Source organism: Notolepis coatsorum (genome assembly GCF_963971535.1).
Source record: "Notolepis coatsorum genome assembly, contig: SCAFFOLD_839, whole genome shotgun sequence".
Classification (NCBI taxonomy): Eukaryota; Metazoa; Chordata; class Actinopteri; order Aulopiformes; family Paralepididae; genus Notolepis; species Notolepis coatsorum.
The window spans coordinates 53,222-63,878 of NW_028173694.1; positions in this window are offsets into that span (position 1 = coordinate 53,222).

The following is a 10,657-nucleotide window of genomic DNA, read 5'->3' on the forward strand; positions in this document are numbered from 1 at the left end:
AAGGAAAAACTCACTAAAAACCTAGCAATACGAAAAAAGCACCACAGGCAATATGGAGGGGAGAAACCTAGAAGGGCCGTTCAAGGAGGGATCTCCCTTCTTAGATGTCGGTAATAGTATAGTGTTGCTATAAAACAGGCGAAACAGTTGATAAGCATGTACATATAGTATGTGTAATGAAACACAAATAAGTACACAGTAAAATTCGCAGTGTCAAATATGCAGTGTCAAAGTACATTGACTCTTTCAGAGTTATTACAACAACAGTTTGAGTAAAATGCAGACAGTGTTTGTGAAATATTTCGTAGTTAATTGGCTGGTGTCATCACTACTCTGGGAAGCTCCGCCCATCTCCTTCTCTTGAAGAATGTCCAAGACACGCCATTTACTTCACGTCGCGGCAGAGGTAACTCAGCAGGTAAGTTTCTCCCCCTAATCACATATTAATTAATTAATTCGGTAGCTATTGGCTTCCAGCAACTTGCAAGAGGTAATGTTAATGTTGTTAAATACAATGTGGAGGGGGGGGTGAATTGTATCGTTTGGAAAAAAAGATAAAAAAAAACACAGGGCGATACATTGGCTTAGTAACAAACATTTGCACGCCATGTTTTGAGGTAAATGTGTTCTACAGTATGAAATCAATTAACAGTTATTTGGCATTTGACCAACATTATTATTTTGTTAAGTCCACAGATTTCGGCGACAGCCAAGAAGACTGCACGTGCGCCATTTCACATTGAGGGAGGCCTTGAACGTGAGCCAGCCTTGCCCTTCGTGAGTTTTTTCAAATGTGTCTTGCTAGCTAATGTTAATGCGGGGAAATACCCTTGAATGATATAAGTAATCTGTACTATGAATGGTGTGTTATGAGAGTGAGTGCATTAGAATGCATATAATATGGTTGATTGAGTTTAATGGAAAAAACGGGGAAAAAGCAAGGAAGGCCCTGTTACCAAGCTGCTAACATTGGCTTAGTGACGAACATTTGCACGCCATGTTCTGAGGTAAATGTGTCCTACAGTATGAAATCAATTAACAGTTATTTGACATTTGACCAACGTTATTATTTTGTTAAGTCCACAGATTTCGGCGACAGCCAAGAATACTGCACGTGCGCCATTTCACATTGAGGGAGGCCTTGAACGTGAGCCAGCCTTGCCCTTCGTGAGTTTTTTCAATGTGTCTTGCTAGCTAATGTTAATGCGGGGAAATACCCTTGAATGATATAAGTAATCTGTACTATGAAATGGTGTGTTATGAGAGTGAGTGCATTAGAATGCATACAATATGGTTGATTGAGTTTAATGGAAGAAACACAGGGAAAATGCAAGGAAAAGCCCTGGGTTATATAGCTCTCCTTTTTTTGTCTGTTTGCATCTGTGGGAAATTAGTGTCAGGCTTGAATATTCAGTGACTTTGTACTTATTATTTACCTTATTGGGGACATTGATCTAAGTAAAAGATTTAATAATAACTTAACTTAGATCAATGTCCCCAATAAGGTAAATAATAAGTACAAAGTCACTGAATATTCCAGCCTGACAGTAATTTCCCACACTTCCCTGTGTTCAAGTTGCTCACTCGTTGGTAACTCTCTTGCAGGTTTGCGGCAAGCATGCTGTTAAAAGTACAACTGGGAGATGTCCAAAAGTTTGTTCGGATTACAGAAATAAATCTGATGGAGTTTCTGAGTGCAGGTAAGAAATTGGGATCATTGGGAAATTGTCCTCAATGTGATACTCATGGTTATCCACTGGGTGGATCTGTGGCTTCATCTATTGTATTGCAGACAGCAATTATTCAAGATTAAGTGAATATTTAGTGAGTAGATTTAGAAATCACCGGATACATCCAATGACATTTCTGTTTACAAAAGCTTTTGTGCCCGTTTCTAGCATTTGCAAAGTTTGGTGTCCCAGCTGCAACGGAAGGTGTGAACGTTTTTGACAGTTCAGGGACCGAATTGGACAATGTTTTTGAGGAGGTAGCAAGAGATGCATCCACTGGGGTGCTAATCATCAAATATGACACAGGTTTGATTACATTTGTAATATATATTTAATGAATAAGTTATTTGTCATGTGAAGCTTACATTCGATTAGATAAGGGACATCTTTATGAGGAAACTGTGTATAATCTTTTTATTTATTTATCCTGTCTCCACGCTAGCCTCATCTGAGCAGTCTGTCTCCACGCTAGCCTCATCTGAGTGGTCCCAACCATCATCCCTGGATTCGTCAGGGTCCCAACCATCATCCCTGGATTCGTCAGGATCACAGGATACTGTCATCATTTCAGAGGACCCTTCACGAAAACACCATAGGCTGGATACAGAAGCCAAGCAAGTAAGAGTTGACACACATGTAATATGTATGCATCACCCTGTGATTCACAACTCAGAAATGCATGTTTTTTACTGTCAATGTTATGCCCCCATCTTTTCCATTGTACTGGTCGCGTGCTTGTAAGAATATTGTAGCTCACTTGAGATTGGATGGATCTCTCAAATTATCATCTCCACGAGTCAGAAGCATGCTAGACAGACCTCAGATAGGGTTAAAACTGATATTAAGGATACTTATCCTTTACCTTAACTTTGAATTGCAGTCTACAGTATATTCCTAACACTGAATTGTTTTTTTGTGCTTCAAGTTGGTGGAATCCATTCTTCGTGAGAAATCTGGTGGAGAACGCATAATAAATGAATACAATCGAACCAAGTCCTTGCACTATGACAACAGAAGGAAAATGGTGAACCTATTGGCAGCTGACATGACAGAGAAGAATGGGTAATTAGCTCCTTGTTTTTAGTTTGTTCTCAATCTAGCTTTCCGATTAATTTGAAATCTAAATGAAATCCAGGGAATATGACTGAGAAACACATTCTTCTTTAATCTTCCAGTACTTCACCACCCAGATATCTGAAAGAAAAGTATGCCAGAGGAATCGTGACCTTATTCCCCTACCTCAGTGACCCACACTCTAAGAATGGCTATGTGAGTTGCACACAGTAATGGTTGTGGCAATGTTGATACATTTTTAATCCTACCAGAGCATGCTGTTTTTCACTTTTAAATGTGAAGTGTCTGTTTATCTTTCACCCTCCAAGGAGCATTATTATGATGGCCAGAGTGGCAGTGGGTCTCCCTGTCTCCCTATGACTTGCTGTCCTGGAGTGTTGACCGGAGTGTTGGACGTCCCGTGACGAAGGCCGAGAGACTGCGACCCCCTCTGCGTGCCCCCCTGTCTCCGGAGGTCTCGTAGTGGTGACCGGAGTGCCGGATGTCCCGCGATGATGTCGGGGAGTTCGCGACCCTCTCTGCGCCACCCCCTATCTCCCTGTCTCCGGCTGTCCCTGAGCAACGACCGGAGTGTTGAATGTCCCGTGACTAAGACGGGGAGGACGTGACCCTCTTTGCGCCGCCCCTGTGCCTCAAATAGATCCGCTATCAACTCTATCTTTAATCTTTCAAAATATTCAGTTGCTATCGCTATTAGCTCTATCTTTAATCTTTCAAAATGTACAGTTGCTATTGCATGCACTCATCTGTGTTTCACTACACACATGAGTGCATGCTTACCAACTGTCCGTCTGCAACACTACTATCACCAACATCTAAGAAGGGAGATCCCCCCTTGAATGGCCCTTCTAAGGTTTCTCTCCTCCACACTGCCTGTGGAGCTTTTTTCCCTATTGTTAGGTTTTAGTGAGTTTTTCCTTACCTTCGCGTGGGGTATGTCTGGGAGTGCTTGCATTCTTTCATTTATTTGCATTCATCTAAAAATGTTTGGACCTTATGGTGTTCTTGTTCTGTTCTTGACTTATTGTTATGTTTTCTTCTTGACTTGTTTAAAGAAGACCTGTACGGCCCATGGGGACATTAACGTGTGTTGTCGGGCCCTATAAATAAATTTGATTTGATTTGATTTGATTTGGCCTGGAGGATTAAAACTATTCAGAGAACCGCTGCTAAAGACAAACGATCATCATTTGGAGGTAACACTAATAATGCATATATTGAGTACAACGAGTTGATTAACAAAACAAGCGGCATTATTGATTACTGTATACAGGGCCGTAGCCAGGGTTTAGTAATTAGGGAGGTCCATTTATTTTTTTGGCCCAGACCGGCACACTATAATCGGTCGGACACCACCCAGCCAGGGTTTAGAAATTAGGGAGGTACTTTTTTTTTTATACAAACTTTATTATCTAGAGATCAACTTAAGGTCAGTCACTCACAAAGTAATTTACAGGACGTGGGGGCACTTACAGGTGAGTGGCCTAAAGAGTGCACCAAAGCCCTGTGGTCTCTTATGCATTTATAATTTGGTGAATGGGCTAAATGCATACCAAAATGAGTTATACAACCCAACCTATTCATTCAAAATGCATTATCTATAATAAAAAGTCACCTGTTGTTGCTAAAGATTTTTTTTTACTGAAGTATTAACATATTTCACCACTTCTTGGCTCACTGAAAGTACACAAAATAAGGACAGACAAAGACAGAGACACAAAAAGCTGTACAATTTAAACAATACCATACTGGTAATGAGCAAATATGAGCAATTAATGCATGGAGCTGTTCCATCTTATTTCATTTGATACTAACTACTCAGTTCATACATATTTCAAGTATCCAAATATCAATGATGAATATTGCATAAGGTTTACACAGTTAATAGATCACCTGTTTTATATTCATGCTCAGAGAGGAGTAATAGTTAGATCTTTATGTGTGATTTATATGGCAATTAAATGGTGTGCTTGTTTGTTTGGGGAGTTTGACCTCGGTGACCTTATAGCTGGCTACGGCCATGACTGTATAAACCACCTGCAGAACTCCATCAATCAGGCCTTTGGTAGATTCGTTTTTTTGTGTGTTTTTCCCCATATTCTGTAGAATCCTGTGGAGAACCATCTCGTGGAGGAGGACCAACTGCCAGACGAGATTCCCGCGAAGAGAAGTGCAAGGAAGCGATCTCACTAATGAAACATTCAGCTGATGAGGACACAGTGAAGAACAAGATGAAACTGACATTTGACTATAGGCACAACAAGGTCCTCGACCCCCAGCAGTCAAGCAGCATACTGTCTGACTTTCCACATTTCCAAGACGTCAAGGGCTTGGTAATTATCTATAGTTAGTAGAAAAGACTCACGCACATCCCAAGTGTGTGCTAGACTCAAGATCTAGATGGGTGCTAGACTCAAAATAGATCTGTAATGTTGTGGAAAAAAAGTCTGCACACCGTCTGTAGTGTTCCCAAGTTTTAATATACTTGAACACAACGTTTCGGCCTGTGGTAATTATCTGCCATTATTTTGACCATTTTGTGACACTTGAATGATAGACGGTAGATGTATTGTACCTCAACTAGAACCCACTAACTTTGGTTGGCTGTGAAATCTTGAAATTGTCCCCCAATCCCCCCTCTCCAGGTTGAACAGGATTTCGTTCTGATGTTTGGAGAAGGTGTATCAGGCAAGCTTCTGGAAAAGTGGCCGACCACATACAAGAAAAAGATCATCCAACAATGCAGACGGCTTCCATCCACCAGTGAGCTTCAAGAGCTCCTGCTGATAGCTGATCCTCCTGAGGATGACACTGAAGTGGATGCTGATGTTGGTAAGCTGCTTTTGAGCATACCATTCTTGTTGTTTTTCACTGAACTTCTGTGAAAAATGTACGAGGCATTTTGTATTATCAACCAGTCAAAAGTGTCTTCCCATTCACTTGAATGAGTGCATCCAAGCTTTTTACTGGTACTGTATATTCATATTTTGAGTGGCAGAGCTTCTTGTGATGAACTGCTGTCTTTTATCTTATTTTGTAAAAATACTGCTAACATTGCAGATGGACTGAATTTTGTTTATGGTCTACATAATTCAAGTGTCTTAACATCCAACTTGTATCGTTACAGGTTGGGACAGTGACCTCTCATCGATTCTACTGATGTTGCACTTGATCCCACCCTCTGCTCAGGGTCGGAAGAGACCAGGGAAGGAGCAGCATCTTGTTATCTTCAAGAAGGTTGGTATTTTCTCCTAATGTATGTACGAATTTATGATTATAATGCTACAATCATGTAATTATTTATTTAATTTTTTTTTATATTTCCCCCCCTCCTTTTTCTCTGTTTTTCTCCCATCCCAATGTTAGTCGTTATGCCAATTCCTAGCCCCTTTCGTGACTGCGATGCAAGCCAGGGGCTCGAATACGCAGTCACTGGCTCCCACGTTACTAGCCATGTTAATGTGCACATCAAGCACTGCTTAAAAGCGAACAGTGGGTCAAATATATCACATAGACATTTCAAAGGTACCCAGCGTTCCATTAGGGTTTCACACACACACACTAGCTCGGCGTTGCTAATAAACATTTTAAATATTTTTTATAAACTGGTCAACACTGCTCAAAACGGCTGTATTTCCGTATTTGGCTGCCTGGTGCGCCTGTGCTGTGATCACAGCGCATGCGCATCATGCACCCAACGCCGGAAATAATCCACTGCCAATTGTGTTAGTATGACGGCCGGCCAAGTCGGAAGCAACGCCGAGAGCTGGGCTCGATACCAGTATCTCCTGCGTTGGTGATGAGCGCCTTGCCCGCTTCGCCACCCAGCCGCCACAATCATGTAATTCTAATTGTTTCTCCATGTGTGTTTGTCTTCTCAGACTGGAACAAGCATCCAAGAGCATCTTGATGCCATCACTACCAGCAATCAACCCTATCTTGGAGTTGGCTGTTGGAGTGAAGAAGAATACGATCCACCAGTTTTAGACAGGGTACATTTTCAGAAAATCATAACCCTGAAGGCATTTCGTGTTTATTTTTGGTACACAACATTTCTAGGGGTATTAAGGGGTGCTGAATCCAAATCTGCTGTATACCAAGCTCAAAAATGTCAAATAAGGCCTCAAAATTGAGAAATCCAACATGGCCGCCAGCGCCAGGTTGTAATCTATTTAAGTGCATATCTTTTTGACTAAACAAGGTAGAAACATGAATGAAATGTGTTTTTATATGTTTGCATACATGAGGAATTTAAAATCATATCCTGATTTTAGATCAGTTGAGAAAATGTTGCTTGAAACTCATATTTATAGCAGAAACGGTGGTCGTTATAGATGCTTATTACATGGCGTGTTAACATTCGCCGAAATGCTTGATTGTGATTGGTCAATAGCGCTCGGCAGAGGTCCGTTATTACTCGATAACGGACCTCTGCCGAGCAATAATGACCGCTGTTCGCAGCTGCAGCAATCAAGCCCACTGACACACACTGCATCAGTGCAATCAGACACACCTGCCGGCTGCCGGCGATAATAATAATGACAGCGGAGCCACACAACAACTGCGTATGCATTTGATCTCGTCTTGTCGATGGTGTAAAATGAATTAGGTATATTGTTAGTAAGTTAGCCATGTAATAAGCGGGATAATGTATAGCCTATACTCGGTCATTGTCGCAAAATAATTGACCGACATGGAGTTTAGAATACCGAGGCGCCTCGCCGAGGTGTTCTAAACATAGCTATACATTAGCTATGTAAACGTAGCTATACATAGCTATACATTATCCCTTACATAACTCATCAACCAAATAAGAAAGAAAAGCAGGATGATCCCAGGCCATGGATTTATTCATCAAACTCTTTTCTCTTGAATTTTTTTAATCAACATGACATTTATGCAAATTAGATAGTCCTTAATATGCGTACAGTAGCTTCATCCAATGCCACTTTTCCTGAATAGAATAGAATAGATTATAAATAATATAATAAAATAAAAATAAATATTATTTTACCATATCAATATAAGTGAATGTTCAAGTTTCTTTATTAGTTGTCATACAGAATACATAATACTTTGCATGAAATGTTTCTTTCTGTGTTGCTCCTGAGTGTGCTAGATAATAACAAGATAGTATAAAATAAGTATAAAATAGAAAGTCAAAAAGTCAAGTACGTAAACAAGTGTAAACAACAAAATTGTTCAGTGTATCTATATATACAGTATGTACAGCTGGTACAAAAATGGTGAGGTATAGCTTAGCTTGTGGTGCCACCTTGTAGTGGTGAGGTGCAATAAGGAATGAGAATGATGTGCAATTTCCTTACCAATAATATAAATATAAATATAAAGTGTAAAGTGTGTCTAAAGTGGTAAAGTGGGTGCTACAGTGTGTTGTTTATTTAAGTGAGTGTATGTGCGCTGTGGGTGTGTTGATGGTTTGCTTATTGTTCATTGTTCATTCATTGAGCATCCTGATGGCCTGGGGATAGAAGCTCCTTCTGAGTCTCTCTGTGCTTGCCATGAGACTCCGGTATCGCTTGCCTGACCGCAGCAGTTCAAAGAGGCAGTTGTTTGAGTGGCTGGAGTCTTTGATTATTCTCTTAGCCTTGCCCATGCACCGCTTGTTGTAAATGTGGGAAGCCCACCTTCAATTGTGCGTTCGGCTGAACTCGCCACTCTCTGTAGTCTGCTGCGGTCTTGTGCAGTGCTATTCCCAAACCAGGAGGTGATATTGCCAGTCAGGATGCTCTCTATTGTGCATGAGTAGAAGTTCTTGAGGATCTTCTGACTCACGTTGAACTTCCTTAAGCGCCTAAGGAAGTAGAGGCGTTGTCGTGCCTTCACTGTCAATGTGTGTAGTCCATGTCAAGTCCTCGGATATGTGGACTCCGAGGTACTTAAAACTGTTCACTCTCTCAACCGGTGCCCCGTCGATGCTGAGGGGGCTGTAGTCCCTGACCCCGACCTCCTAAAGTCCACAATCATCTCCTTTTTTTTTGCTGACTTTCAGGGAGAGGCTGTTCTCTTGACACCATCCCGCTAGAACCTTAACCTCTTCCAGGTAGGCCCTCTCGTCGTTTGCAGAGATCAGGCCCACCACTACTCTGTCGTCAGCAAATTTGATGATTGTGTTGTTGTTCCGCTGTGCCACACAGTCATGTGTGTACAGGGAGTGGAGGAGGGGACTCAGGACACAGCCCTGGGGGGCCCCTATGTTGAGAGTGATGGATGAGGAGGTGCAGTTGCCTGCTCTCACCACCTGGGGTCTGCCCGTCAGGAAGTCCAAGACCCACTGGCAGAGGTCATAGTTCAAGCCCAGGTCCCTGAGCTTGGCTATGAGTTTGGAGGGGACTATGGTATTGAATGCTGAGCTGTAGTCGATGAATAGCATTCTCACATAGTTCCCCTGCCTCTTGTCCAGGTGTGATGCTGCTGTGTGCAGCACATGGGCTATGGTGTCCTCTGTGGACCTGTTGGGGCGGTATGCAAATTGCAGGGGGTCCAGGTTGATGGGGAGGGAGGAACAGATGTAGCCCTTCACTAGCTTCTCAAAGCACTTCATGGCTATGGAGGTGAGAGCTACAAGGCGATAGTCGTTGAGGCAAGCAGGCTTGGATTTTTTGGGTACAGGGATAATGGTGGACTTCTTCAGACAGGTGGGGAAGACGGCCTGTTCTAAGGACAGGTTAAATATGTCAGTGAATACCGGGGCCAGTTGGTCGGCACAGACTTTTAGGACGCGGCCGGGGATACCATCCGGTCCTGCTGCCTTCCTGATATTCACTTTTTTAAACGTCCTCCTCACCTCATGTTCTGTTATCCTGAACACTGAGTCTCCATCAGCAGTGCCCCCCCCCCCTCCATTGCAGTGGTTTGTAGGCTGGTGCTGTTATTCCCAGCCTCAAACATCGCATAGAAGGTATTGAGATCATTTGCCAGTTGGATGTCACTGTTCAGTTTGAGGGAGGTGCTTTTGTAATCTGTCATCGTTCTGAGGCCCTGCCACATAGCTCTAGAGTCAGCCTGTTCATATTGAAGTTTAACACGATTTCACGACGTACTGGTCTGTGGCGCTGTTTGCGTTTCACCCTTGTGCCTGTTTTGATGGATTGGTCATGGTATCTGTCAAAGACGACATCTACCCTCTGGTATTTTGCTCCCATCTTCAACACGGTGTCAGTGAACTTGTTGGCATAGTCACCAAATGTTGTAGTGTCAGGTGGCTTTCCGAGTGCCATTACCAGAGCTTGGCCATCGATGACCAGGCAGCTGGGTCCCTGAAGGGTAAGATCTGCAGGGGTTTTTACTTGTTTCGTCAGTATATTTGCTAACACAGACTTGTTGGTGGAATGTAGACTCCCGTTAGTTGTGGCCAGAGATGGCGGGATGGGCATGAACTCATGCTGGAGGATATTGTCAAGGTCTACCTTACGACCTGCTCTGTAAGCTGTGATGAGCCTGTCCACTTTGATGGTGTTTTGCTTGTTCTTGGAAAGTTGCACAACTTCATACAAAGAGGCAAATGTCTTGGCTTTGTTTTTTTTCGAATGGGTGATTTCAGGTTCAGGTGCTGGTCACTATCTGGAGGTTCACACAAACGTTTGTCCACAAACATGTTCAGTTGTGCCTGTCCAAGGTGTTCTGCGCCAAGTATGGATTCTTGAATCACCGGTGTGACTACGTCCTTGTTGATGTATGTAAGAAAACGTACAAAAGCACATTTAATTCAGGTTTGTACTAGGCTTGGGCGGTATCATTTTTTTCATACATCATACATTGCTGACATAATACCCCGGTATACGGTATATGACGGTATGACTTTCATTTTCATCAGCGGGGGGGCGGAGCTA